Source organism: Nilaparvata lugens, chromosome X (genome assembly GCF_014356525.2).
Source record: "Nilaparvata lugens isolate BPH chromosome X, ASM1435652v1, whole genome shotgun sequence".
Classification (NCBI taxonomy): Eukaryota; Metazoa; Arthropoda; class Insecta; order Hemiptera; family Delphacidae; genus Nilaparvata; species Nilaparvata lugens.
Window position 1 is genome coordinate 13,462,081 of NC_052518.1, and position 6,000 is coordinate 13,468,080.

The following is a 6,000-nucleotide window of genomic DNA, read 5'->3' on the forward strand; positions in this document are numbered from 1 at the left end:
TAACAGGTTTAAAGGTTTGTATTTGTGGGATGGGTGGGGGATGGTTGTCATGTGATCGTTCTAGGGCCGGACAGTTTCAGTTATTTGTTCCAAAAGATGTTTCTTTAAAGTCAGGATGAAGCTCGCTCAGCTCTCGATGGACCTTATAGAAACAGGAAGTGCATTCCATGCACGACAGGCACTGACTAAGAAGGATTTTGTGAAAATAGTAGTTCAATGATTGGGTATCCTTAAAGTACTTTCTCCGGTTCTAGTATGTGAAGCATCTATCCTCCTACCTTCAGAGACAAATTTGAAATCATCTTTAAAATAGTTCGGATTACCATATTTCAAGATATCTCTAACAAGCTTGACTATTCGAAAAAGCCTTTGATTGGGAAGCATTAATGTTGAACTAGCAATGTGGGCTGGGGTGATATGATCATGGCATTGGAGAGAAAAGACGAAACATAGACAATAATTTTGGCAATGCTGTAGTTTATCATTCAGAGTGACTTGCATATCGTTAAGAACAGAATCACAATACATTAAATGTGAGAAGATGAGAGATTGAACCAATAATAATTTAATGTTTCTAGGGAGAATATTGTGCATTTTCTTCAATGCATGCATGGCTGTGAATACCTTTTTACAAGTTTTGTTCACTTGTTCTGACCAGTCAAGAGTATTTTTCATAATAATGCCTAAATTTTTAACTGAGCTACAGTAAGGAATGTCATTACCATCTACACTAATTTTGTGAATCGATTCAAGGTCAATATTGTTTATAAGATGAGAATATCCAATTATAATGGGTTGTGTTTTGATGAGATTAAGCTTAAAGCCATTTTTCTTTGTCCATTCCACTATCGAATTGATATCCTGATTCATTATTCCAACTGTTTCATTAATTTTTGTTATGGGACAGCTTAAATATATTTGAAGGTCGTTTGCATGAGTATGGAAAGTGAAGAATTTGATAATGGAAGAAAGGTCATTAGCATACAAAGTGAAGAGGAGAGGGCCTAAAATTGAACCTTGTGGTACTCCATACATAACATTTTTCCAAGTAGACTTTTTGTCACCGACAGATATACATTGTTTCCTACCTAATAGATAGGATTTAAACCAAACTAACGAGTTGTGACTGAAACCAAGAATAGCCAACTTATTCAGAAGGACTGTATGATCAACAGTATCAAATGCTTTAGAAGAATCAAATAGGGTGAGGATGGTGCATTTTCTTTGGTCCATAGCTAACCTTATATCATCAGTGACACGAAGCAGAGCTGTCTCAGTTGAATGGAATTTTCTAAAGCCTGATTGAAAGTTATGAAGCTTACTATTGTTGTCTAGAAATTTTACAACTTGAGCATGAATGAGTCTTTCTAGCACTTTGGACAATGCAGGTAAAATACTGATTGGTCTAAAATCCTCAACTTTATTGGGTGATGGAACTTTATTTAGAGGGCGAACCAGAGCAAACTTCCAGTTTTCAGGGAAAATGCCTTCTTCAAGTGACTTGTTGAAAATGTATGTAATGGTTGGTAAAACAGCAAATAACATATTCTTGATAAATTTAATAGGAATTTTGTCTACACCCGTAGCATTACTATGAATACGTTGAATTGCTCTGAAAGTGTCTTCTTCTGAGATTGGATGGAAATGAAATTGATCAGTAATTAGTAAATCTAAGTTTGTAACCTGCTCTTCAAGATCATCGATATGATTAGCAATGACAACTTTGTCGTGTTGGTTAGAGTGTGAAACGAAATGGTCATTTATATTGTTCAATGGTAAGTCAATTTGTGGATTCGATTTCTGTTTGCCAAGCCCGAATTCTTTTATTCCCTGCCAAAGTGATTTAGAGTCTTGTCTATTGTTTGTCATAAACGAATTCAAGTACCTAATCTTTGAGTTCCGTAATTCCTGTTTAACTCTATTTCTAAGGCTCCTATACTCTATCAAACTGTCCAAGTCAAATGTCTTTGTAAATTTTCTATGTGCTTTGTCTCTACGTCCCATCATCTTAAGTATGTCTTCAGTCATCCATGGTACTCGTCGTTTTCTATTAATCCTCCTTGTCACATAAGGTGCATGTTTGTCATACAGAGTCAAAGTCCAATTCTCGAAAGTCTTGACCATGTCATCAACTGAGGGTAACGCTTCAATTTGATGCCATGGAGTCTGAGCCACATCAGTCAGGAAGGCGGCTTCATCAAGTTTTTGAAGTCTCTATAAGTGATAATTTTCTGTTCTGGCTTCGGTATCTTATGGGAAAGTACACAGTAGATCAAATCATGTCCAGAAATAGCTGGGACTGGGATTTGGCCTGCTTGAACAACCTCGTTAGGATCACTAACAATGAGAAGGTCAATGAGTGTGTCAAATTCATCAGTATGATGAGTTGGATCGAGAGGTAAAATAGTCATGTTTAGGCATTGGAAAATAGTAGTCAGTTGAAAGTAGTGAAAGTTACGATTTGTCATGTTCAAGTTGATGTTCATATCCCCCATAACTAGTATACGGCTATAACAAGGCATAAGAGAAAGCAAGGCATTTTCGAAATCTGTAAAATGACCTATTTTTTGTGGGCGATAACAGATACCAACGAGTAATTTATTAGTACTAGATAAGGATAATTCAAGTAGCATAAACTCTGGATACATAATACAACTGATAATGAATAATATTTGCATAAAATGGAAGAGGAATAGTATGATTTAATGTGAGAAAGAACCGAATATAAATATGGATATTAGTGGAAAGTAATCAGATAGAAAGAGAAAAGGTAGAAAGAGAAATAGAGATAGAAAGAGAAATAAACATTTGAACATGCTGGATAGCTAGTGGGAAAATCACAGGGAAAATAATGATAATAATAGGGAAGAAGAGAAGAGAAAGAAGGAATGTGCACAATTGAGAAGAACTTATGAAACTGGACTATAGAATAAGAAACAGAACATTGTATTGTGATCTTGAATTAATCAAGGAAAGAAGGAGAAGAAGAAAAGAAAAAGAAAGAGAAGGAGAAGAAGAAGAGGAAGAAGACAACGAAGAATAGAAAAGAATAATAATCATCATTGCAAAAATCACAAGTCACAAACATCACATTGCAAAATTACAACAATATTCTAGTAATCATAATAACTATAAGATTAAGAAGAGAAATGAGAAAGAAAAATAAGAAGTAGAGGAGACACTTGAGAAAGAGCTAGATTATTTTAGATGAGTTTTAAATAGGATTGAATGGTGAAATTCAAATAATATTATATAGTATTAGAAGTGTAATCAACTATTGGGAGTTGCTTACTTTACTTCACTTTACTTTACTTTATCCGGCTCTACAGTCCTGGGTGGACTTTGGCCTCCTCAACATAGCGCCTCCATTCGTCTCTATCCTGAGCACTCCGTCGCCAGTTTGCCACGCCCAGCACCCGGAGGTCTCCGATCACGTCGTTCAGCCATCTTGTCCGTGGTCGACCTCTCTTTCTCGTCCCAAGCATTCTTTCTTCCAGGAGTCTTGATGGTACCCTCTCGTCACTCATTCTGGCTAAATGTCCAAGCCATTCAATCCTTCTGGCCTTTATGAAACGCACCATATTTCCTGCTCCAATGGCCTGGTCTATTTCAACATTGAATCTGGCTCTCCACACTCCTCCGTCACATATTGGTCCCCAGATTCTTCTGTACATTTTTCTTTCAAATGACCTTAATGCTTTTTCATCTTTGTTCAAGATAGTCCATGTTTCGGCCCCATAGGTTACAATTGGTCTCACTAGCGTCATGAACATTTTCACCTTTGTTTTTCTGGATATGAGCCTGCTTTTAAATATTTTTTGATTAGCAAAGTATGCTCTGTTGCCCATCATTATCCGATTGTGTATTTCTTGACTGGTCTTATTGTCTGCTGTCAGGGTTACCCCAAGGTATTTGAACTCTCTGACGCCTTCTATAACACAGTCATCGGCTATTTCCAGATTACATACTTGCCTTCTTGCTTGATTTGCAGACATTCTCATATATTTAGTTTTATTTATGTTCACTTCAAGACCCACCTCTCTTGCCTCTTCCCTCATTTTGCTAAAAATTTCTTTGAGGCTTATTGGGAGTTGCAATAACGATAAAAGTAGTAAATGGAGTACTGTAATATTTTAGTGATGAATGTCTAAGATAATGTTAAATGAAACACAGCCCCTTTATAAGCATATGAACAGACTACCCACCCCTCTGTTCTATCAATAACTCTTCACACATTAGCTTCTATTGTTCGAGCTGTGGCAATAGTAGAAGATATCATTATGTACACCTAATATTGAAGAGATTACTATCTATACCTATAGATTACATCTATATAGATCTACATCTTATATTTGTTTAACACTGTAACCATACTATTCAAGAGAATAAAAAATGCATATGGAACATGAACGACCCCACACTGTAGTAACTCAGGGGTTGTTAAAAGCAATATTTTTCCACTATTTTCAGATATACATTGTAATATATTGTGATTTAATGTATTTTTTGGAAGAATAAATTTCATATCTTTCATATCTATAACGTATGTTAATAATCCAATTTATTTGAAATTCAGCATTTTTAAAATTATTAATTATGAAAATAATTTTGGTAAGAGATGTAATTATTAGTAAGAATAGAGATAATGATTTTCTTAGTACCTTCTGGAGTAAAGTAGTTGATGCATTGAACATAGTTTTGGGAATTAATAGCAAGATAAATTATTAATCAGTATTAACAAATGTGGATCTCTTCCGTTTGAAATAAATAGTAGTGGAAAGATTCATTTATAGAACAGAAAGCCAGCTCATGAAAAATGCCAAGGTAATTCTACTGTGAAATCTATTAATACGAATTTCCTATTATTGTAGTGAAGGGCACCTTAGTCATCGAATCCTGAAATGATTTAATTTACCTTTATTTTTTGAAGGTCGGTCATCCTCTCGACTGTGTGGACCCTCTTGGATCCTCCCTCGCCGATAGAGATCTTAATCCTCCCATCAGATGACCAGACATTCCTGTGCCCATGACAGTCAGCCGCAGCATTGAGGATCTTGAGACGTTCCGCAGTCAGATCCTCGCGAATGGTGACGCCGGAACCCTTCAGCTCCCTCTTAGTATCAAAGATCATCTTCCTGGTCCGGTAGCTGCAGAGTCGAGCTATGAATGGTCGGTCCTTAGGTTTCGCTTGCCCTTGTTGAGGTGGTTGATGCCTTCCAATGCGATGCGAGCGGTTGACATCCACCAGAGTCACGGGCATGTTCAGCTTCTTGTTGAAGACATCAAGCGCTAGCAGGTCCATGTCTTCTTTGTTGCTCTCCGGGATCCCAAAAATACGTATTGAATGTCGGCGCCCATATTGCTCGAGGTCGTCGACCTTCAGGTGACAAGACACCTCCAGCTCACGTATTCTATCGTACAGCTTCAATAGACTTCACAGCCATTGAAACAGCATTATGGACAGACTCTTCGATTTGCTGTCAAATAATGAGGAGGGTCTCTTCGGACAATACTCCAGAAATAGCTGGAAATAGAAGATGGAGCCGAACTAAACACACGTTTACTCACTTGACATAAGAGTATGATGTCGGCTCGACAGTATCAGAGTAGCTGTCGTTGAGGAAAGACCTTTTGAATTCACGCTCTGTTATCGTAACATGCTTATCTCTGCTATGCAATAGTTCTATTTTCTTGCTGTGCCTCTTGTTCAGTTATTTATTTCTACCCCTGATTCTATTTTTGCACTCTTTTTCATTGCCTACCGGTTTCTCTTATTCGTTTTCTTTCACACAAAATATTCGTGATTTGTCATATTATATCTAAATATGAGTGCTTGTGAGGAGTGTAAGTTATCCGTGAATCACTCGGCTAAGGATAAAGTTGTATGCACTGAGTGTAATTCTATATTCCATGGAAGATGTACTGGTGGTGGAAGGGACCTGAGTGAGGCTGAACTCGATCTAATGTCAACCTGGGTATGTAAGAACTGTACATCAAAGC